Here is a 25,541-nt window from a genome sequence, read left to right as displayed (position 1 = left end):
AGAGCTGGGGAACAATTATTTGGGATTCTTCTGCAGTCGGGGGAGAAGAAGGGAGAGAGAGGGAGGGTGTTTGGGGGGTGCGGAGAGATCTGGGAACAAAAAAATGATTTCACTTTTTAAATTTTTTTTTTTTTTAAGTTTGATTCCTCCTATCTAGTATAATACCAAACACAATATAAATAATACGGTCACTAGTCCGATACTGCACCAAACACCTGACTAATTTAGTCAGTACTATCCGGTGGCTATTTATCCTATCCGACAGAAATAATCAGTATAATCCGAGCTGCCAAACGAGACCTATGTGTAAAAGTCATTGTACCTTTACATCACTCAGCTTACTATACATATGAGTAAACGAACATTACGTACGAAACCTTCGTAAGTAATATACATAGTATCGAAGCTACATCGATCATTACAAACATATGGAGCTATGGGTACGTAGTTAGTTGAATGAAATACGTGCCAAGTACGTACATATACATTGAAAGTTGAATGCAGTTTTGGAGTATTTCTAGTGCATGTAGGTGTAGCTAGTGTGAAGAGAGGCGGCCCTGCGGACAACCTTAACCATCATAGCAAACACATTTGAAAAGTACGCAAGCTCCAGTAGTCGCACCTTCTTTTGTGCATGCGTTGTTGCAGTTTGGACTCCATAGGCATGAACCCTGCCATGTGCTACTATACGACCAATCACGGCATCCTAAAAACCCGCTATCTGCATTGTGCAAGAAACATATATAGTCATGTTTGAAGATCGAAATAAAAGAAAAAGGAAAAAAAAGGAGAAAAAGTGTCAATGCAGTTTACTAGAGATTTTGCTGTGTACTTGAAACACTATCACGTGATATTACTATTTTACTCAAATTATAACACTTGTATTTGTTTTCTTGTTAATGCACTATGGAAGTAAGACATATATGTCTTCGTTCTTTCTTACCTGCAACAGCAAAGACGACGAACATAATAAAAAGCACAGATGGGCAGATTGACTTTGAAGTTTTACCCATCTTCTTCCTCAGTTTTTCAATAATTAGTAATTAAAATTACAATGGTTCAACTTGTTCGAGTTTTAGGGTACTGTATATATGTTTTTCTTGCGAGGGGGAATAAGTTAGGGCTTCTGTTATAAAGTTGGGTTTCAATTGAGGTCCACTCATTTCACCGTGTGGCCAGGTAAGCAAAGCTTTACCACATTTAGCCTATAAACATGTACAGTTCGATAGAAACGACAACTACACCAGAAACATTGCTAAAATGCACATCTCCTCTAATCATGCTTATGTTAACCTAATCTCTGTAGATCTCATGGTTTGTTAATTCAAAGTTTTGTGGGTTTAAAGTCAGGGTTGGAAACGCCGGACTTTCAGGCAGGCATGTAAGTTGGTTGGGTTATGTATATACCTGAGGTATAGCTATATTTCGGTTGTCTTCTTAAACTTTGATGCCTAAAATATTAAACAAGTCCTTTAAATAAAATTCCAAAAACGACACCCGACAAATGAAACTGTAAAAAGAAGATTTCATAAAAAAAAATAAAAATAAAAATAAAAAAAAGTAACCTTGCCAGCAATGGAACTGTCTTTTGTGAAAGGATCCAGATACCATCTTCGAACTCTCTTTTGTGAATGGACCCAGATCGAGGAGTGAGAAGGCTGCATCATGACTCATGAGTGAAGTCGAGATGTGTTATGGAATCATGGATCAATGTGTGTGTTGGGGGACCATTTGGACCGCACCAGACCGAGACATCATCTGTGCTTTTCGTTTTTTTGTTCGGTTTCTCCAAGGTACCATATCTTCTTAACCTAACCAAAGTTGTTTGTGTTAATTTTTCTTTTTAACAAGAAAAAAAAAGAAGAAGAAATTAGAGTAGTATATATATTACTCTGTGGGACTTTAACACTAACTACAAAATCACATAGTCATAAATAAGTGAATTTTTGAAATTACATCAACATGCCGCATGATCTTACAAGTAATAAGATCATGTGATCTTTTTGTAGTATGAAATTTTTGTAGAAACTAAAATAATATTAATAGGAGAGAGGAAAATCGAACTACGATCTTGTGTGCATAATTGATTGCATTTAACTTCTTCAGCTACAAATCTTTTACTTATTTAAATGGGGATGAAAGCACCAAAAAAAAAAAATGATGTGGAAATTTAGAAACGAACTTTTGATGAAACTGCGTGCGGGTAGTTTTTCGTTTTATTTCCATGAGATGGAGAGTGCAAGTGCAGTTATTTTATTTGACTCTTTTAAGTGATCTAGCTTATAGCAAGAAAACCTAGGATCAAATCTCACGTTCATGTAAACGGTGGGGTTTACTGCATGACTGAAGCATCCTCCCTTCATCAATCCAAGTTCTTACAATCGATGAAGGGAAAAACAAACGAATCACGAGAAAGTGGAAGAGACGAAAGAACCAGTATATAGCTGAAGGCAGCGGTTGAGGAAGTGTGTTTGAAAAGTAAAAATGCGTACGTGGATAGCATCACGCTAAAGAAACGGTAGCTAAACATAAGAAAATACCTATTAATTTTGTTGGAAAATAAAAAGAAAAGTACAGCCATTTAGTACTATAGTCTACTAGTCTATTGATATTCATCTTCACTTGTAAGTGAGAGGTCTTATGTTTGAATCTCGTGGATGATAAATTCGATACCAAATTAGATTGCCCATTGTGTGACTTAGCCGAAATCCCCCTCCCTTGTAAAATATATCTTGTACTAAAAAAACAAGGAAAGTATTTTGGGGATATGATTTATTTAGTGATTTTATATGATTTAATTAGGGTTTTGATATGATTTGATTTGATCAGGGTTTCCTTGTCTTGTAGACAAAGGATTGTATATTGATTTATTTCCTAGTATTGCTCTTTTGTAATCTTGTAAATACCTCCTTATGGAAAAGAATAAAGTAATTGAAGTTGTATTTGAGAATTGTGAGATTGTAGAGAATTCTAACTTTATCCTAAACCCTTTATTTTCAACTAATTTTTAATGTGTGTTCTAGTGTTGTAGTATTCTAGTTAAATGTTGAGGAGTGTTACGAAAACATATTTCTTATATAGTTCAATGAAATATATGTTATATATAAACATTTTTTTTTGTCAAATGGTAGATTTATTAGATTAGATATTAGATTAGGAAACCGACCGGGTTCAAACTCATGTTGTGGTGTAAGGACAACACTCATCTTCACCATTGTGATAAAGGGTCACTTGCTGTTATATATACTTGAATGTTGTCACTTGAACTAATAACTTTTGTTTTTTTAATTTTAATTCTTGAGATATGTATAACTTGATCAATCTCCCTAATAATGTTTTTCTTTGGAGACATGGTTTCGTGTATTTGATGAAATGTTTCAGGTAAAAATTCCTAAATTCCGTTAGAGTAGTGCTACATTTATGTAAATATATTTTTTAGGGTTAATTTTAGTTTACTATCCTAAAGTTTCTTAATTTTTCAATGTTTGGTATATGAAGTTTATTTTTATTTTTTTTTATCCCAGAGTGGTACCTAACGTCATAATTCTTATACACTTTCATACGTTAAGTTTTCCGACAGAATCTCTGTTACCACATGAAAAATGATTGAGCGCCATGAAAAATAATATAAATTAATATATTTAAAAAAAAAAATTACAAAGTCATCTTCCTCCCTTGCTCCCCCCTCCCGTCGTCTTCCCTGCTGTACAAATCTGTGACGGAGGGCATCATCTCTCATCCATATTTGCACTAGTCCGAACGACGAGCCCAAAGTCCCTTCTAGGACGAACACATACACAATCAACCTCCTCTCACATCTAAATCCATACCTTCCCCTCATTCCTCAACTTTGCCAGATTCAGTAATCCCAAAATCAACACCAAATTAAGAAATTTCAACACAAACTGAAAATGGAAACCCTAGAAACTGTGGAAAAATCCAATTTCCAAACCCCCTAGGATTGTTCGAAATTTGAAATTGGAAAACCCTAGGCTCTCTTTAGGAACGAGAGATTCATTAGGGCGACAGTTGCGGTGTCGGATTGGAGAAGTGGAAAGGAATTCAAAGAAGAGGGAGAGAGAGACACACACAAAGAGAAGAGGAGAGAGATGATCTCCTCATTGGCAGTGCAGGAAGTCGAGGAGGGAGGGGGGTTATGGGTGCAGAAGAGAGAAGGGACATGAGAAGAGAGGGAGAGTCGGGGTGGGTAACAGGGAAGGGGTTTGGATGGGTGTAGAAGAGAGAAAGGAGATGAGGGTCGAGGTGGGTATCTCAGAATAGTTCCACCTCTAACACAAATGCGCCAGCACCCAACGCATTTATCCACTTAGTGAACAATGATATGCTCAAATGAACAGTAATAGGCCAAATGCATCTCCACCCCTAAAACTAAATGGCCTAGTCAATTTTATTAAAATATTATTAATTTTTATTATAAAATAATAATTTGATCCCTTCTTCTTCTTCGCATTTTTCTCAAAAATGGTCTCTTTGGACTCCCTTCTTTTTTTTCTTCCCTGTTTCACCACTTTTTCTTCCCTTCTCCTTTTTCTTCTCTTCAAACCGCCAAAACCCATGTGAGATCAGCCAAGTTCGGCCTTACCCTGTGAACCGCAACCACCAAACGAACCAGGCGACCCATAATCCCACGAAACCCTCATCCCCGATCCCCTCACCCACTGGTGCGCCAACCAAAACTGTAACCCCTTCGCCACCGATCCTCTCGATCCCCAGAGCTCCTCCAATTGCGACTAGTCTCGATCAATGAAAGGTGGAGCAAGTCCGGCCTGGCAAGGTTCAGGGTTTGCTTGGTGGTCTGGAAGAGCTGGCCGCCTACGTCTATGGTGGCGATGTTGGGCTCCGACTTGGTATGCTTAGGAAGCCCCAAATTACCAGCAGGCGGCATAAACTTGAGCATGTTTTGTTCTCGAATTGCCCCGAAGAACCTAGTTTCTTAACGACCCAGAAGCGAAAATTGGTAGAGGAATAAAGGGTAGGATCGAAAATGTGGAAAAGAATGGCGGCGGTGGTCGCTTTAGAGGAGGTAGAGTTTGGTGGTGGGGTCTGGTCCTTCATTTTGTTCTCAGGGAGGCGTGGCGGTATCGCCTGGCGTCATGTAGTCTGGGCAAGGGCTTAGCACATTCTGAGCTGGCCTAGAGACCAGCTTGGGTTGGGTGCTAACCTAGCTGCTCGACTGGAATGGATTGGCTAGGTGCCAGGCCAATAATTTGGCTGGGTGTCGGCCTAAAGGTTCCCCAATGGAACTACTCTCAAGGAAGGGGAAGGTGAGGTGGGTGAGGGGACAGGATAGAGCCCAAGTTTTTAAATTTTTAAATTTTTTAATATCCACGTGGACTCATATTGACATGTGGCATCCAATCATTATTTACGTGGGTGTCACATCATCAGTTAACGATTAATTTAACAGCAACCTTAACGGATGTATGAAAATGTTCCAAAATTATAACTTTAGGAATTTCATGTACCAAATGTTAAAAACCAAGAAATTTTAGAGTAATAAATTGAGATTAATCCTAAAATTTATTTGTAAAGAATGGATCAAATTGGAGATCATATTGGAATAAACAACGGTCAATAAAATAATAATAATCCTATGAAAACTAATAATAATCTACCATTCTCTCTTCAAGACTTCAACTACATAAAAAGCAAATAAAATAAGTCACAATATAGTAATATACATTTAATCCTTGCAGAGGTGAAGCCACGAAGGGAGCAAAATGATCTTAGGTCTATTCTGACATTTATTTATTTATTTATTTTTTATGGTGAAAAGTTAGAGTTATGCCTATGATTTTGAAGGTTTTTTCTTAGACTCAGGGTCGTAATTCGACGTTTTCCCCTTCATTTCTTTCACTGTGTTTGTGTTGAGGTTGGTGACTCCTTTAGAGTTTAGGCAATTCATTACTTGTGAGCTTCGAGGAGGGTAAGGGTTAGTGGAGGGAGAGAGAAAGAAGGTAAGAGAGGTAAAAAAATTCCTTTGTTCAGTTTTTGATCCTTGAAATTTGTTAATGACACATCCCAACTCAGAATATTCACTTAGACTCTGAATCGAGCTATGCTCGCCGACACCAAGAAGGTGACAAAGCCATAAAGTGTATTGATGTGGAAAAGTATAAACAAATTTAAACCTAAAAGTGACTAAATACAAGAGTGTGTATGTGAGAGAGATTGAACGCATTCCACATGTGGTAGTAGAGCATAAGTCAAGTATAGTAAAAGTAAAATAACTCTGCCACTAAATCTTGGAAGGGCAAAAAACAAAGGTGAGTGGGCCGAAAAATAAAGTTTTGTACAACCTTTTCAAAAATGTATAACCATTCGCCGTAAAACAAGTATAGTTTTCAAATATATATATCGGTTTAGTTTTCAGTTTCGGCAAAAAACTAAACCAAATGGAATCGAACGCACCCTTAATAGGAAGATGGGTAGGATTTTGCCCTCAGAGACTGAGCAGTTGTCGAGTCCATGGAAATGGGACAAGAGGGACCCATTTGTGACCTAAATTTGGCTCCACCAAGTTTCGAGGTTGCCAGGGTTTACTTCGCAGCTGTCGAAGATATCTTTGGGGAGGTTGGCACTGGATTTGATATTCAGGTGAACGAGAATGTTGGGGGTGTTTAAGTTGAGGGACCCTTAGTGGATGTTGTAGAGTTGTTGAATGGGCATGTCGAGGGGGCGACTCTTGAGGAGAATACAGAGACTGGCTCGACGGGAATTAATGGTGTAAGCCAGATGAGCATTAGAGAGACTTAGATTTGGCAGTTATTGAATACTAGACTAACGTTTACGGGAAAAGAAATCCCTTATCCTGCTGTCATTCCTAATGACGAAGTTTATTAGTGCAACGCCCTTCCAAGCTAGACACCCATCTGGTTATCACGCCAGCCATGGATAAGGGTGTTTTGGCTAAAGGCACTAATGACTTGAATAATTCTACAGTGGCTCTGCATATATGAGGGTGGCATGCCCTCGTCAAGATCTCGACCTGGTGAAGTGGATAACGAATTTACCAAATTCGTCAAGACCTCGTCAAGATCTCGACCATGCTTAGTACTTGGTAAGCCCCCATCGGATCGTTGTTTTGTATTTACCATGGAGTCCTTCTAACTAGCTCTTTGTTTTGTAGGAAAATTTGTTCGCTGAGGTTAAAACAAGGAATTATCGTGCTGATATCTGCAGATTGGACAAGGAGGTTGTTAAATCGAATAGGAGGTTAACGGAGGAGAGAGCTCATACCAAGTCACTGGAGTTGCGTCTTGTTGCATTTCCGAGCTGTGCATAGCCAAGTTCGACAAGTTAAATCTGCATTTCAGACACGCTAACCCAACTTCGACTAAGAATGGAGAAATTGAATTTGGAAGTGGCTCAGTTCGTGTGGCGTTGGACTTCGTGCAAGATGACTGTAATAGACCAAGAGATAATGATTCACGTGAAACAGTTGTAGCTTCTAACCTCTTCTAGCTAAATTGCAAAGTTGGAGGAAGAGCTTAGAGTGAATGTTGTTGAATTCAGCAAGATGAAAGACTTTATGACGGGCTGGAAAAAGAGACTAAGATGATCTACGATGAGTAAGCTCGTGATGATATTTAAGATCTAAAGGAAAGGCTGAACCAATACGAATATGTCTCCAGCTTTTCCTCCACTAAGCCTTACATGACTCATCTAGAAGATACTGCTACGTTTGTGCGTTTTACGTAACCTTCGCTGCAGTAATGGTCCATCCCTTTTTTTGTGATACTGCAATAGCTTTTATTTTCTTTTTTTATGCCTTATGCCTATTTTTATATTAGAATGAATGTCTTTTGTTAATTGTTGGATTTTTATAGCTCTGTTCTAAGTTTTCTTCAAGCGAAGTAAAAAATGACTGGTTGGGTATTCCCTTTGCCCCTATCTATCCTGAGTGAATGCAACTAGTTGACTCCATATAGATAGTTTGGGGTGGGTTCAAAAAATCGAAAACTGAAAAAAATCGAACCGAACATTGAATCGAGATCGAAAAAACCAAACTGAATTGAAAAAACTGAGCCAAACCGAATTCTTTTGGTTCAATTTTGGTTTCAGTGGTGTAGAAATTGAACCGAACTGAATTAATTAAATTAATATTTTTTTTATTTTATTTATTTAATTATCTGTTTTGGGTATTATTTTCTAAACCCAATTTGTAAGCCCAAATTTGATAAGCCCAATGTGCTGCTAAACTTTAAGCCCAAAATATTAAAAAAAAAAAGCCTTTAGCAACTCTAAACCCTAACCTATTATTACTCCCCCTTCTTTTCTTTCACCCTAGCCGTACCTTACCATCTTTCCATCTTCTTTCTTTCTTTTTCTTTTCTATCTCTCTCTTTCATTTCTTTCTCCTAGACTCCAGCCGCACATTCATTCTTATCTCCCTTTTTTTTTCTCCCTAGCCGGACCATCATTATGTTTTTCTCTCTAATCATCCTCTTCTTTTTTTCTCCATCTTCGTATTTTGCTGCATCAATAGCAGCCTACAAGTCCTACAAGCCTTAAACTTTGCCCACACTTGCTGAGTGAAACCCCAAAGAAAAAGAGTAAGCCAGTTTGCAGATTTTGTTTGATTTTTGTTTATGTGGTTTTAATTAAATTTCAGCTAAATGAATATAATGGTTGTTGTGATTTGTTGATGAAGTTAGTGGTTTGATGAGTATTTGCGGTGTTGTTGTAGTTTTGTTTCCTTACCAATATCCAGATTAAAAAAAAAAAAAAAAAAAAAACAATTTTTATGAAAAAAACCAAACCGAACTGCAACTAAACCGAAAAAAAACTGAATCGAACAGTAACTTCGATTTGGTTTCCGGTTTCAGCCAAAAACCGAATCGAACCCACCCTTAGTTTAGATCTACCACTTGGGAATTTTTTGGTCAGCTGTAAAGCGAAGTGATAATTTTTCCTCTTAGGTGGTGTGATGACCCTGCGAGCTAGGGGGAGTGACATTTCTCACTCTTGAGCGGAGTGATGTCATCACATCATTAGACAACGTAGTGACTCTTGTTATTGGGCGAATCAACGACAACTTGTTACCCTTTTGTAAAATTACTTTAGTGTCCGATGGTTAGGAGTCAACATTTTATTTTTGAGGTCGACTTTGGTTTCGAGTGGTCCCATCACGAGTTGGAGAGTCAGACTGAATTTTAACTTTTGTAAGGGTGTTAAGTAATGTCCACTATAGAGTTTATGAACTCAGCTTGTAAGGATTCAACATTACCTGCTAGGATTTGACACGACCACCCTCACTTAGTGCTGGAGAAGTTCTCTTAATAGATGTCCACCAAGTACCCCCTAAGGAGAATTCCCACCGAGGTTTTGAATGAATCCTCCCCATTAGTGATTGTCCGCCTTAGGAAGTTGTGCCAAGGCTTGGATCTAGTCCACCTGCAGATGATACTCTTCTATACGAAAGCTTTTATGGCTGCCCCGATGATGCGGGAGAACAGTTCTGCCTAGATCCATTTAGTGAAATAATCAGTTGTGACCATCAAGTACTCTTTGTTGCCCTTACCTCGTTTAAAGGGTCCAACTAAATCAAGTCCCCACTGCATGAATGGCCATGTAGTCGTCATCAAATTTAACTTCTTAGCTAGTTGGTGAGTTATCGGGACGAACCTTTGACGTTTGCTGCATGTTTGGGCGCAATCGTGGGAGTCCCTTATCATGAGATCTGGAAATAGTCAATTGTGAGGGCTTTCTGGGCAAGTGTCTAGCCTGCAGAGTGATTACCGTAGACTCCGGAGTGTATATCCATCAGGATGCTTACTCCTTACAACAAAATAAGTGTAGGTTGGAGTAAGAACAACATTATAATTTGTCCTGAAAGATAAGATACTGAGATGCCCGTTGGACGACCTTCCTTGCCAAGCCCTGAATGACCATGACATTCCTGTACTACATGATATCGTCGGAGGGGTTAGAATCTCTCTTAAAGTATTTCACCATTTGTTGTGTGAATTTGTTTGGTGGGATCTCCCACACTAGATTATCAGATTATCAGAGAGAAGATCTCATTCGAAGTGTGACTATGTTATGCCCTCTGAGCACGTTTATTTGGGAATGCTAAGATCAAAGTTGAGCCATCTGGGTTGCTAAGAGAAGCTCTCATCTAGCTCTTTGGGCCACGAGATTGTAATGTAGGTGGCTAGCTCTTGCAAGGACTGCTCTTGTACGAATGGGTGTTTTTGTGACCATATGGTTAGGAGTAGGTTTTTCCATGGTATTCAAATAGCCCATATCGGTGACGAGAATTTTGGTGGTCTCGCAATGTAGCCCACATCAGAGATTCTTCATGTCACCGCTCATGTTCTCTAGCAACACCCACAATGTAGGTGAATGTGGTGTTGCGCGACTTCCTTGGATAAGTTGAATTGTTTAAGGAATATGAATTTGAATTCTCAATGAAAGCACCAAACTATTGGAGTAATTTATTGACAACTAAAGAGAACCCAACCTCCACAGACCAAAATCAAGTAAAAACCATTAGGCTAAGCACTGAGGCTGGGGGTTCCTAGTGTAAGTGCTCTGATGGTCAAGTCAAGCTATAAAGAGTGAGTGTTTAAGTGTTTGTGGGTTCATAGTACTTAACCCTTTGTGAGAAGTCGATTCTTCTATTTATAGGTCAACAAGAGTTGGTATAAGCTTTCTAACACTCATCTGAGTCGTCAGAACAGGTGGAGGGTTGGTAGCAGAACATGTCATGTTAGACATGTCCTCTGTTCAAAGCACAGACATCTGCTTCTTCTGAAGCATGGACTGGCATATCAGTCATGCCACTTAATCTACCCTTACACCCCACGTGAGTTAAAGGGTGTTGCCTTGATTTGACAAGACAATTTGTTGAGTAAGAGTAGTTGATGCAGATAAAACCCTAGAGACGACTAACTCCCTTGATAGTGGCTTGACTCAAAGGGTGGAAAGAGTAGGTAAGATCGTGCTAGAAACTACTTGAATGGCCTTCACTTCAAGTTTAAATGTTCACTGTTCCGGGAAGTTGAAAAATTGTGTTTTTGCATGGGGTATTGATTTCATGGGACGATTCCCATCATCTTATGGCAATCAATACATCCTTATGGCCATTGAATACATTTCTAAGTGGGTCGAGGCAATTGCAGCACTTAACCCATAAAAGGTCAGTGGTCTTAAACTTCCTCCAAAGTATGATTTTTTCGCGTTTCGATACTCCATGAGCAAGTATTAGTGATGAAGGCAAGCACTTTATGAATAAACCTTTTCGTTGCACTCTTTGCAAAATATAGGATCACCCATCTTGTAGCTACCACGTATTGTCTTTGAACATTTGGGGAAGTTGTCTCTAACAGACTAAAGAAAACTATCAGCTCCACTCACAAGGATTGGAGTCTGAAATTGAATGATGCTCGCTAGGCTTACAGAACATCATATAAAACTCTGATTGGGATGTCTCCCTTTCAGCTCGTCTATAAAGGGTTTAGGGTAATAAAGCATGTCATCTACCATGGAGCTAGAACATAAAACGTATTAGGCTATAAAGAGCTAAATTTTCCCCATGATGCTACAAAGGAAAAGTGTCACTTCCCGATCCGGGCCCCCACCACATCCCTGGCTCGACTTCATCGTAGTCACGATATTGTCTGCTTTGGGTCCCTACCACACCTTCACAGTTTTGTTTCTAGGAACTCACACGAGAACTTCCCAGTGGGTCACCAATCCTGGGATTGCTCTCACGCGAACTCGCTTAACTTCGGAGTTCCGACAGAACCTGAAGCCAAGAGCTCCTAAAAGACTTCGTGCTAGGTAGAGATGAGAATATACATATAAAACTTACAGGATCCACTCTTCTGGGCGATGTGGGATGTAACAATCCACCCCCTTTAAGGGCTCAACGTCCTCGTCGGCACACTTCCGGCCAGGGATTGGCTCTGATATCAAATTGTCACATCCTGACTCGGGCCCCCACCACATCCCGGGCTTGACTTCACTATAGCACAATATTGTCCGCTCTGGGCCTTTACCACACCCTCACGGTTTTGTTTCTAGGAACTCACACGAGAACTTCCCAATGGGTCACCCATCATGGGATTGCCCTCCCACAAACTCGCTTAACTTCGGAGTTCCGACGGAACTCACTTAACTTAGGAGTTCCGACGGAACCCACTTAACTTAGGAGTTCTGACGGAACCCGAAGCCAGTGAGCTCTCAAAAGGCCTTGTGCTAGGTAGAAATGAGAATATATATATAAGGCTTACAGGATCCACTCCCCTGGGCGATGTGGGATGTAACAAAAAGCGTATGGTGGAGTTCAAAAAAATTAACACAATTTATGAAAGCGCTCAAATGGTGGAGTTCAAAAATTGTGTTGTATAGTTCTTGGTTGAAGTTGTTTCCAAGAAAAATGGGGCATATTTGTTTAATAAATTAGTTTGTCCTCATGAGGTAATTGGTATTACTAGAGAGCTTCGAGGAAACATGTTTAAGGTGAATGGTCACAGACTTAAACCATAATTGGAGTGACCATTTGACCACTAGACTTCGGTTAAATCTACGTTAACCAAAACACTTGTTTGTCTTTCACTCTTTTATTTCGATTTTTTTACTTTGCATTTTTTCCTTAATTTTTATTTTTCCAATTTTTTTTAAACAAAAAAAAAAAAAAGAGTAAAGTCCAAAAATAGTATGCTTCCATTTTTTTTTTTTTAAATCTTTGTTTTGCTATTAAATGTTGTTATCCAATTATTTTGAAGAAGCATTTGTTGAATAAAAAACTTATCTTTTCAAAACAAATTTTGGCTTGTGAAAAGTATCTGTTGTGAAAATCCAATTTGATAAAAACATGCTTTGATGAAAAAAACTTGGGTAGCAAGTTGCAGTTGAAAACCAAGGCAAAAGGTTTTGCTATTTAGCTCATGATTGAAGTTGTTTTCAAGAAAAATGTGACCATTCAAGGTGAATGGTCACACGCATAAACCATAATTGGTGTTGCCCTTCAACATCATACACGAGTCATTGACTCTGATGAACCAAATGCAACCCAATCTTCTAACCCTAACTTTTTTCCTTCAAGTCTTCTTCTAATTCAATCTTTTAATTTGCATTTCTTTTCTTAATTTTTATTTTTCCAAAAATAGTTTGCTTTCAATTTTTCTAAAATCTTGGTTTTGCGATTAAATGTAACAATCCAATTATTTCGAAAATTGAATAAAAATCATAGCTTTTCAAAAAAAATTTGGCTTGCAAAAAATTTTTGTTGTGAAAAACTAATTTGTTAAACTTGGGTTTTTGCAAGTGGTAGTATATATAGGCCCTATTTTCATCTAAGATGTGTGAATGCAAATAAAGTAAAACTGGATCCTGCATCCACATTAATTACAACATTTCTAAAATACGATATGGGGTCCTAACCAGAGCAGAGTCAAAGCAAACAACCAGATATGGGGTCCTAACTAGCATTGAAATTCTACATCTTTAAGACCATCTCCAACATTTTGAGTAAAACCTAAAATTTTTAGCTCAGAAAATTTAGGTTTTAACCCAGAAACAGTTTTTCTGCTCTAACCCTAAAAATATTTAAATTCCAATAAATATTGAAAAATCACAAAATCGATATATGAAACACTGTGGACCAGAACACATATAAAGCACATACAAAACACATGATAGAGATGTATAACACATCAAACATGTGAAACACATGACACACATGAAACACATACCAAATACATACAAAACACATTATACACAAACCTATACACATGAAATGCAAACCTTCAATCATAGGTTGAATATCTAACCATCAATCACAAAACATATTTACCAATCATCCAACTTTCGAAGTGTTTTTGTTTCTTCAAAATCATCAATATCTCATCAATAGGTGATAGAAGAAGATGTATAGCTTGGCAATGTAGATGGCATAATACCAAGCAAGCCTTGTAACAACGAAGAAGCCAAATTTCCAAGCTTGCTTATGCAATATGAGCACCATGCCTAATCTAGCTATCGTGATTCTGTCATGGGGCGTTCATTTGTGCAACGTGATAGAGAAGAGTGTCATGACCAGATGATGAGATGAAATATTATTTCATCGAACATCTGAGATATCCTCTTCATGATTTTCGGAGGCGGTATCAGATGAAGAGAGAGCTATTGAGAAGAATCATGACCCTATTGGGAACCTCAAGCATTACTTAAAGGCAATGAAACCATATATGCCACATACCTTCCCGCAAACAAAATCGTGAAAACTTGAAGAGGCTTCATTGGCATGATAGGAAGTCTTGATTGTATGCATTGGGAATGGAAGAATTGTCCTACTGCTTGAGCCGGCCAATTCAAGGGCCACCACAACAAGCGAACCATCGTGCTCGAGGCTGTGGCGTCTTACAACACATGGATTTGGCATGCATTCTTCAACACTCCTGGATCAAACAACGATATCAACGTTCTTTGGTCTTCTCCTATGCTCGATGATGTTGTCAACCAGAATGGAGGTCTTGATTGTATGCATGAACTAGGTTCTTAACTGATGGTATTTATCCTACCTTTGTGAAAAGTTATTCTCATCCTGATAGTGTGAAGAAGAAATTATTTTTGCAGAAACAACAGGAAGGATGTGGAGAGAGGTTTAGGATCCTACAAGCTCGATGGGCCATTGTTAGAGGGGCTACACGATTGTGGAATGTGGAAGGCCTCTATTCAATCATGATGACGTGCATAATTTTGCACAATATGATTGTGGAAGATACTTGTAGAAATTGAAGAATATTCTGACGAAGATGTGAATGACCAACCAACATATGCGAGAGCTATGACAAGAAATGTTGAATATCTCGCTGCAACCACATATGAGACCTGACAGGATAGAGTCACACTGAGTGACTATATAAGATGTTTAAATAGAATTCAAGCTCCTCAAGGTCATGACACACTCCGCAAGGATTTGGTTGAGCATATATGGCGTCGAGAATGAGAACATTGATGATGGATAATGTGTTCTTGTATTAATTTAAGTGTGCTATGTTGTTATTTTCTGTAATAATTTTAAGTGTACTATGTTGGTATTTTCTAGTAATAAATTGAAGTGTTTTCTTGTGACAAGTCGTTTGTATTAAGTTTATGACTTCTTAATTATCATGTGCATTAAATTTATGGCTTATTAATTATTGCTTTTATTATTCTAGATGCCTTCAATAATTTTTGTACATATTGTTGCAGACTTTGATGTACAATAAATGCCTTCAATCATTCAAACGACCTTCAATAATTTTTTGACAACATACTAGACAAAAGACTTGTCACAAGAAAACACTTCAATTTATTACTAGAAAATACCAACATAGTACACTAAAAATTATTCCAGAAAATAACAACATAGTACAGTTAAATTTAATACAAGAACACATTATCCATCATCAACATTATCCCTCTCGGCGCCATATATGCTCAACCAAATCCTTGCAGAGTGTGTCATGACCTTGAGGAGCTTGAAGTCTATTTAAACGTCTCATATACTCACTCAAGTGTGACCCAATCATGTCAGGTCTCGCATGTGGTTGCAGCAAGATATTCAACATCTTTTGTCATAACTCTTGCATATGTTGGTTGGTCATCATCTACATCTTCGTCAGAATCTTCTTCAATTTCTACGTACTCATCTTCCACAATCATGTTGTGCAAAATTATGCACGTCATCATGATTGAATGGAGGTCTTCCACATTCCACAATCGTGCAGCCATTCTAACAATGACCCATCGAGCTTGTAAGATCCTGAATGCTCTCTCCACATCTTTCCTATAAGACTTTTGTTTATGCAAAAATAATTTCTCCTTCGCATTATCGGGATGGAAATAACTTTTCAGAAAGGTAGACCAAGTAGGATAAATACCATCAGTTAAGTAGTAACCTAGCTCATGCCTATTACCTTGTACCTTCATTTCGGTACCCATCCATTAACAACATCATCGAACAGAGGAGAAGACCAAAGAATGTTATTATCGTTGTTTGATCTAGGAGTGCCGAAGAATGCATGTCAAATCCATGTGTCGTAAGACGACATAACCTTAAGCATGATGATTGGCTTGTTGTGACGGCCCTTGAATTGGCCAGCCCAAGCAGTAGAACAATTATTCCACTCCAATACGTATATCGAGACTTCCTATCATGCCAGGAATGCTTCTTTTGTCTGCCTTGCATAGAAACCTTTTCAAGTCTTCACGATTTGGCTTGCGAAGGTATATGGCTCCATATATGGCTTCAATTACCTTACAGAAGCGTTTAAGGTTCTCATAAGGAAGATATCTTGAACGTTCAACGAAATAATCTTTCATCATCCGGTCATGACACTCTTTTCTATCACGCTGCACAAATGAACCCTAGTGACAGAACCACGATAACTAGATTCGACGTGGTGCTCATATTGCATAAGCAAGTTTGCAAATTCGGCTTCGTTGTTGTCCATTTCTGCATCCAGTGTTCTCTAGACGGCGATGCTCCGCCACGATTATCCCAAAATTGTTTACTAAATCGACAAAGCTATTAGGCGGCATAAGTCGGACGCCTAGGCGGGCTAAACGGTCGCTGGGTGGGCTAGCCGGAAGCTGGAAAATCTAGGTGGCCTGGGAAAATACTACCCAGAGAAGTAGGCTGACACTGGGAAATATGGGCGATGTGCGTCTCGCCGTCTCCTCTAGGTGTGATGATGGTCTACAAGAGAGAGAGAGAGAGAGAATCTGCAATTGCAGATATGGTGATAAGCATACGGCGACAATGGTTTTGGTTTTTTTTATTCTAATAGGATGACTTTGGGTTTTTTGTTAGGGTCCATTAAGCTCATCTATAAATGGACAACATTTCTACTCGAATGTAAAACAAGGAATACATGGCCCAACTTGCATTTCAAATATAGCCTTACCTAACAAAAAGAGTCTAAATTTTTACGTATTTTCATACATATATAATTTTCTTTTTAAGAAATAACATATTATATAGTAAATTTACTTAAATCTGCCTAGGCTCCCACTTAGCTGCCTAGTCCGCCGCCCGACTAGCGCCTAACATTTTTTAGAACATTGTCTGCATCCTCAGTTGCAAGGCTTGCTTGGTGTTGTGTCATGTGCATTGTCAAGCTACGCCTTCTTCTATCACTCATTGATGAGATATTGATGATTTTGAGAAAACAAAAACACTTTGAAAGTTGGATGATTGGTGAATACGTTGTGTGATGGTTAGATATTCAACCTATGCTTATATAGAGGACGATTGAAGGTTTGCGTTTCATGTGTGTAGGTTTGTGTTTCATGTGTTTTATATGTATTTGGTTGTGTGTGTCATGTGTTTCACATGTTTGGTGTGTTATACATCTCTATCATGTGTTTTGTATATGCTTCATATATGTGTTCTGTGTGTCTTGTGTATTTCAAGTATTTTGTGTTTATATGTATTTTGTGTTTATATATCTCTATCATGTCTTTCATATTTTTCCATAGTGTTTCATGTATCGATTTAGTGATTTTTCAATATTTATCGGAATTTAAATATTTCTACATAATTTTGTCGTTTAAAAGTTCATTTTTTTAAAAATAGCCTAAATTCATTCTTTAATAATCTTTAAAATTTTAAGCCAAAAGAATTGGAGTAGAAAAGTTGTTTCTGAGTTAAAACCTAAATTTTCTGAGCTAAAAATTTTAGGTTTTACTCTAAGGGTTGGAGATGGTCTAAGACCATTCCTACGTTTGCTTATTATCTAATCGATAAAGCCTAGGCTTGGTGTTGTGTCATGTGCCAAGCTACGCCTTCTTCTATCACTCATTGATGAGATATTGATGATTTTGAGAAAACAAAAACACTTTGAAAGTTGGATGATTGGTGAATACGTTGTGTGATGGTTAGATATTCAACCTATGCTTATATAGAGGATGATTGAAGGTTTGCGTTTCATGTGTGTAGGTTTGTGTTTCATGTGTTTTATATGTATTTGGTTGTGTGTGTCATGTGTTTCACATGTTTGGTGTGTTATACATCTCTATCATGTGTTTTGTATATGCTTCATATATGTAATCTGTGTGTCTTGTGTGTTTCAAGTATTTTGTGTTTATATGTATTTTGTGTTTATACATCTTTATTATGTTTTTCATATTTTTCCATAGTGTTTCATGTATCGATTTAGTGATTTTTCAATATTTATCGGAATTTAAATATTTCTACATAATTTTTTCGTTTAAAAGTTCATTTTTTTAAAAATAGCCTAAATTTATTCTTTAATAATCTTTAAAATTTTAAGCCAGAAGAATTGGAGTAGAAAAGCTGTTTCTGAATTCAAACCTAAATTTTCTGAGCTAAAAATTTTAGGTTTTACTCTAAGGGTTGGAGATGGTCTAAGACCATTCCTATGTTTGCTTATTATCTAATCGATAAAGCCTAGGCTTGGTGTTGTGTCATGTGCCAAGCTACGCCTTCTTCTATCACTCATTGATGAGATATTGATGATTTTGAGAAAACAAAAACACTTTGAAAGTTGGATGATTGGTGAATACGTTGTGTGATGGTTAGATATTCAACCTATGCTTATATAGAGGATGATTGAAGGTTTGCGTTTCATGTGTGTAGGTTTGTGTTTCATGTGTTTTATATGTATTTGGTTGTGTGTGTCATGTGTTTCACATGTTTGGTGTGTTATACATCTCTATCATGTGTTTTGTATATGCTTCATATATGTAATCTGTGTGTCTTGTGTGTTTCAAGTATTTTGTGTTTATACATCTTTATCATGTCTTTCATATTTTTCCATAGTGTTTCATGTATCGATTTAGTGATTTTTCAATATTTATCGAAATTTAAATATTTCTACATAATTTTTTCGTTTAAAAGTTCATTTTTTAAAAAATAGCCTAAATTTATTCTTTAATAATCTTTAAAATTTTAAGCCAGAAGAATTGGAGTAGAAAAGCTGTTTCTGAATTAAAACCTAAATTTTCTGAGCTAAAAATTTTAGGTTTTACTCTAAGGGTTGGTGATGGTCTAAGACCATTCCTATGTTTGCTTATTATCTAATCGATAAAGCCTAGGCTTGGTGTTGTGTCATGTGCCAAGCTACGCCTTCTTCTATCACTCATTGATGAGATATTGATGATTTTGAGAAAACAAAAACACTTTGAAAGTTGGATGATTGGTGAATACGTTGTGTGATGGTTAGATATTCAACCTATGCTTATATAGAGGATGATTGAAGGTTTGCGTTTCATGTGTGTAGGTTTGTGTTTCATGTGTTTTATACGTATTTGGTTGTGTGTGTCATGTGTTTCACATGTTTGGTGTGTTATACATCTCTATCATGTGTTTTGTATATGCTTCATATATGTAATCTGTGTGTCTTGTGTGTTTCAAGTATTTTGTGTTTATATGTATTTTGTGTTTATACATCTTTATCATGTCTTTCATATTTTTCCATAGTGTTTCATGTATCGATTTAGTGATTTTTCAATATTTATCAGAATTTAAATATTTCTACATAATTTTTTCGTTTAAAAGGTCATTTTTTTTAAAATAGCCTAAATTTATTCTTTAATAATCTTTAAAATTTTAAGCCAGAAAAATTGGAGTAGAAAAGCTGTTTCTGAATTAAAACCTAAATTTTCTGAGCTAAAAATTTTAGGTTTTACTCTAAGGGTTGGAGATGGTCTAAGACCATTCCTATGTTTGCTTATTATCTAATCGATAAAGCCTAGCCTTGGTGTTGTGTCATGTGCCAAGCTACGCCTTTTTCTATCACTCATTGATGAGATATTGATGATTTTGAAAAAACAAAAACACTTTGAAAGTTGGATGATTGGTGAATACGTTGTGTGATGGTTAGATATTCAACCTATGCTTATATAGAGAATGATTGAAGGTTTGCGTTTCATGTGTGTAGGTTTGTGTTTCATGTGTTTTATACGTATTTGGTTCTGTGTGTCATGTGTTTCACATGTTTGGTGTGTTATACATCTCTATCATGTGTTTTGTATATGCTTTATATATGTAATCTGTGTGTCTTGTGTGTTTCAAGTATTTTGTGTTTATATGTATTTTGTGTTTATACATCTTTATCATGTCTTTCATATTTTTCCATAGTGTTTCATGTATCGATTTAGTGATTTTTCAATATTTATCGGAATTTAAATATTTCTACATAATTTTTTCGTTTAAAAGTTCATTTTTTTTAAAATAGCCTAAATTCATTATTTAATAATCTTTAAAATTTTAAGCCAGAAGAATTGGAGTTGAAAAGCTGTTTCTGAGTTAAAACCTAAATTTTCTGAGCTAAAAATTTTAGGTTTTACTCTAAGGGTTGGAGATGGTCTAAGACCATTCGTACGTTTGCTTATTATCTAATCGATAAAGCCTAGGCTTGGTGTTGTGTCAAGTGCCAAGCTACGCCTTATTCTATCACTCATTGATGAGATATTGATGATTTTGAGAAAACAAAAACACTTTGAAAGTTGGATGATTGGTGAATACGTTGTGTGATGGTTAGATATTCAACCTATGCTTATATAGAGGATGATTGAAGGTTTGCGTTTCATGTGTGTAGGTTTGTGTTTCATGTGTTTTATACGTATTTGGTTGTGTGTGTCATGTGTTTCACATGTTTGGTGTGTTATACATCTCTATCATGTGTTTTGTGTGTTTCAAGTATTTTGTGTTTATATGTATTTTGTGTTTATACATCTTTATCATGTCTTTCATATTGTTCCATAGTGTTTCATGTATCGATTTAGTGATTTTTCAATATTTATCGGAATTTAAATATTTCTACATAATTTTTTCGTTTAAAAGTTCATTTTTTTAAAAATAGCCTAAATTTATTCTTTAATAATCTTTAAAATTTTAAGCCAGAAGAATTGGAGTAGAAAAGCTGTTTCTAAATTAAAACCTAAATTTTTTGAGCTAAAAATTTTAGGTTTTACTCTAAGGATTGGAGATGGTCTAAGACCATTCCTACGTTTGCTTATTATCTAATCGATAAAGCCTAGGCTTGGTGTTGTGTCATGTGCCAAGCTACGCCTTCTTCTATCACTCATTGATGAGATATTGATGATTTTGAGAAAACAAAAACACTTTGAAAGTTGGATGATTGGTGAATACGTTGTGTGATGGTTAGATATTCAACCTATGCTTATATAGAGGATGATTGAAGGTTTGCGTTTCATGTGTGTAGGTTTGTGTTTCATGTGTTTTATACGTATTTGGTTGTGTGTGTCATGTGTTTCACATGTTTGGTGTGTTATACATCTCTATCATGTGTTTTGTATATGCTTCATATATGTAATCTGTGTGTCTTGTGTGTTTCAAGTATTTTGTGTTTATATGTATTTTGTGTTTATACATCTTTATCATGTCTTTCATATTTTTCCATAGTGTTTCATGTATCGATTTAGTGATTTTTCAATATTTATCAGAATTTAAATATTTCTACATAATTTTTTCGTTTAAAAGGTCATTTTTTTTAAAATAGCCTAAATTTATTCTTTAATAATCTTTAAAATTTTAAGCCAGAAAAATTGGAGTAGAAAAGCTGTTTCTGAATTAAAACCTAAATTTTCTGAGCTAAAAATTTTAGGTTTTACTCTAAGGGTTGGAGATGGTCTAAGACCATTCCTATGTTTGCTTATTATCTAATCGATAAAGCCTAGCCTTGGTGTTGTGTCATGTGCCAAGCTACGCCTTTTTCTATCACTCATTGATGAGATATTGATGATTTTGAAAAAACAAAAACACTTTGAAAGTTGGATGATTGGTGAATACGTTGTGTGATGGTTAGATATTCAACCTATGCTTATATAGAGAATGATTGAAGGTTTGCGTTTCATGTGTGTAGGTTTGTGTTTCATGTGTTTTATACGTATTTGGTTCTGTGTGTCATGTGTTTCACATGTTTGGTGTGTTATACATCTCTATCATGTGTTTTGTATATGCTTCATATATGTAATCTGTGTGTCTTGTGTGTTTCAAGTATTTTGTGTTTATATGTATTTTGTGTTTATACATCTTTATCATGTCTTTCATATTTTTCCATAGTGTTTCATGTATCGATTTAGTGATTTTTCAATATTTATCGGAATTTAAATATTTCTACATAATTTTTTCGTTTAAAAGTTCATTTTTTTTAAAATAGCCTAAATTCATTATTTAATAATCTTTAAAATTTTAAGCCAGAAGAATTGGAGTAGAAAAGCTGTTTCTGAGTTAAAACCTAAATTTTCTGAGCTAAAAATTTTAGGTTTTACTCTAAGGGTTGGAGATGGTCTAAGACCATTCGTTCGTTTGCTTATTATCTAATCGATAAAGCCTAGGCTTGGTGTTGTGTCAAGTGCCAAGCGCCTTATTCTATCACTCATTGATGAGATATTGATGATTTTGAGAAAACAAAAACACTTTGAAAGTTGGATGATTGGTGAATACGTTGTGTGATGGTTAGATATTCAACCTATGCTTATATAGAGGATGATTGAAGGTTTGCGTTTCATGTGTGTAGGTTTGTGTTTCATGTGTTTTATACGTATTTGGTTGTGTGTGTCATGTGTTTCACATGTTTGGTGTGTTATACATCTCTATCATGTGTTTTGTGTGTTTCAAGTATTTTGTGTTTATATGTATTTTGTGTTTATACATCTTTATCATGTCTTTCATATTTTTCCATAGTGTTTCATGTATCGATTTAGTGATTTTTCAATATTTATCGGAATTTAAATATTTCTACATAATTTTTTCGTTTAAAAGTTCATTTTTTAAAAAATAGGCTAAATTCATTCTTTAATAATCTTTAAAATTTTAAGCCAGAAGAATTGGAGTAGAAAAGCTGTTTCTGAGTTAAAACCTAAATTTTCTGTGCTAAAAATTTTAGGTTTTACTCTAAGGGTTGGAGATGGTCTAAGACCATTCGTACGTTTGCTTATTATCTAATCGATAAAGCCTAGGCTTGGTGTTGTGTCATGTGCCAAGCTACGCCTTCTTCTATCACTCATTGATGAGATATTGATGATTTTGAGAAAACAAAAACACTTTGAAAGTTGGATGATTGGTGAATACGTTGTGTGATGGTTAGATATTCAACCTATGCTTATATAGAGGATGATTGAAGGTTTGCGTTTCATGTGTGTAGGTTTGTGTTTCATGTGTTTTATACGTATTTGGTTGTGTGTGTCATGTGTTTCACATGTTTGGTGTGTTATACATCTCTATCATGTGTTTTGTGTGTTTCAAGTATTTTGTGTTTATATGTATTTTGTGTTTATACATCTTTATCATGTCTTTCATATTGTTCCATAGTGTTTCATGTATCGATTTAGTGATTTTTCAATATTTATCGGAATTTAAATATTTCTACATAATTTTTTCGTTTAAAAGTTCATTTTTTTAAAAATAGCCTAAATTTATTCTTTAATAATCTTTAAAATTTTAAGCCAGAAGAATTGGAGTAGAAAAGCTGTTTCTAAATTAAAACCTAAATTTTTTGAGCTAAAAATTTTAGGTTTTACTCTAAGGGTTGGAGATGGTCTAAGACCATTCCTACGTTTGCTTATTATCTAATCGATAAAGCCTAGGCTTGGTGTTGTGTCATGTGCCAAGCTACGCCTTCTTCTATCACTCATTGATGAGATATTGATGATTTTGAGAAAACAAAAACACTTTGAAAGTTGGATGATTGGTGAATACGTTGTGTGATGGTTAGATATTCAACCTATGCTTATATAGAGGATGATTGAAGGTTTGTGTTTCATGTGTGTAGGTTTGTGTTTCATGTGTTTTATATGTATTTGGTGTGTGTGTCATGTGTTTCACATGTTTGGTGTGTTATACATCTCTATCATGTGTTTTGTATACGCTTCATATATGTGTTCTGTGTGTCTTGTGTGTTTCAAGTATTTTGTGTTTATATGTATTTTGTGTTTATACATCTCTATCATGTCTTTCATATTTTTCCATAGTGTTTCATATATCGATTTAGTGATTTTTCAATATTTATCGGAATTTAAATATTTTTACATAATTTTTTCGTTTAAAAGTTCATTTTTTAAAAAATAGCCTAAATTCATTCTTAATCTTTAAAATTTTAAGCCAGAAGAATTGGAGCAGAAAAGTTGTTTCTGAGTTAAAACCTAAATTTTCTGAGCTAAAAATTTTAGATTTTACTCTAAGGGTTGGAGATGGTCTAAGACCATTCCTACGTTTGCTTATTTAACCGATAAAGCCTAGGCATGTTTGTAAGCACCTTCAAAGCAAGCAGCAGTTATCTAGGGGTTGAAGAAATCGTACCAGGGGATATCTGATGAAGCTTTTGCATTTAGACCCCCATTCACTCCACTCATCTCACTCCCACCCCATAAATTAATAGACATTCATTTCGAATCCTATATATTATCCAAATTCGGGAGCCCAAATGCAGAGGGTCCACATTGCAGATCCAGTATATATTCGTTGTGTCTAATTTTATGCAAGCATGGCACTGCAACACAGATTTACATCAGTTTATCGGCAGCATCTTCAGTGAGTAACATGCATGATTAAGGACACAGAAACATGCACGGATCACACGTACACAGATTTACATCGAACGCTTGAAGATTTTTACATGCTCATATATGCTAAATCATGAAGAGACAGATCACATTCTTTTGACAGATGCATGATGAACAGAGATACAGGGTCCGAAGATATTCAGCTACAGTGAGGGTTGAAGTTTTATACCTTTATTTTGGATGATCTGTGTGTTTGGGGACCTTCTGATCCGAGCATACAAAAAGCCCATGAGTTTGCCCTCGGGATCCTACACAGAAGAACACATGAGAAATTTTCAGTTTTCTGGACCGAAATTTTGAATTTTCGAAGAGGAGAATTCTTAAGTTTTACCTTTTGTCTCTTCAGTTCTGGAAAAGCCAGCGGCCTTCTGTGCACTTTTGACCAGAGGATAGCCATTTCTGATCAAAGTTACCTGCCAAGAAAGCAACACATACGCCAGAAAGGAAATGGGCTGCATACATATAAAAGACACGATCTTTGCCAAGAACTGCAGACCCAAAAGGTTGAGGGTGAGTTTTACCTTTACTTTCCCGGATCCATGGATTTTGGGACCTCCGCTTTCTTTTCCGGTATATCTGAGGATCTCCGTTCATCTTTTTGTTCATAGCTTCTGATCCAACCCTACACAGAGAATGGAATACACATGCATGAGTTACAAATCGTTTCCATTTGACCTTCGGTCATGAAATCCAAGAAAAAGGTGGAATTCTTTACCTCTGCAGACACGCCATGGGTGAATCGGAGTCGCAAATTCCTGGATTAGGGTTTTTAATCCAAGTTTGGGGGTTGTTGGAGATCGTGGTTGGTTTCCCCACTCCCATGGCTGTGATCGCCGTTCGCGGAAATGGAGGTGCGACCTCTGATCATGGCGGCTATGTGATTTTGGAACAGGCATGAAGGATGGAGGTGAGGTTCTGGCTCTGTGCGGTTGAGAATGGCAGAGTTTTGGTCTGAGGCAGAGACATGGAGGGGA

At 36.4% G+C, this 25,541-nt stretch overlaps 1 long non-coding RNA gene across 2 annotated transcripts; it reads right to left on the bottom strand.

Moving 5' to 3' along the window:
* Positions 1–590: 590 nt before the first annotated feature.
* On the bottom strand, positions 591–25,541 carry LOC125468742. Of its 2 annotated transcripts, XR_007251130.1 has the most exons (7): positions 25,283–25,541; positions 25,089–25,189; positions 24,899–24,980; positions 24,737–24,815; positions 24,305–24,494; positions 1,566–1,811; positions 591–721 (listed from the first exon to the last, which is right to left on the bottom strand). It is a non-coding gene; the product is annotated as an uncharacterized LOC125468742 (long non-coding RNA). The 2 variants fall into 2 exon arrangements; XR_007251129.1 differs by lacking the exons at positions 591–721; positions 1,566–1,811 and having other exon boundaries at positions 24,108–24,494.

The sequence above is a fragment of a genome, unplaced genomic scaffold, assembly GCF_019419815.1.
Source record: "Pyrus x bretschneideri cultivar Hongxiangsu unplaced genomic scaffold, Pyrus_bretschneideri_v1 Contig4, whole genome shotgun sequence".
Lineage (NCBI taxonomy): Eukaryota > Viridiplantae > Streptophyta > Magnoliopsida > Rosales > Rosaceae > Pyrus > Pyrus x bretschneideri.
Note: the sequence above shows the minus strand (reverse complement) of the source record. Positions and strands in the feature narration are given on the sequence as shown.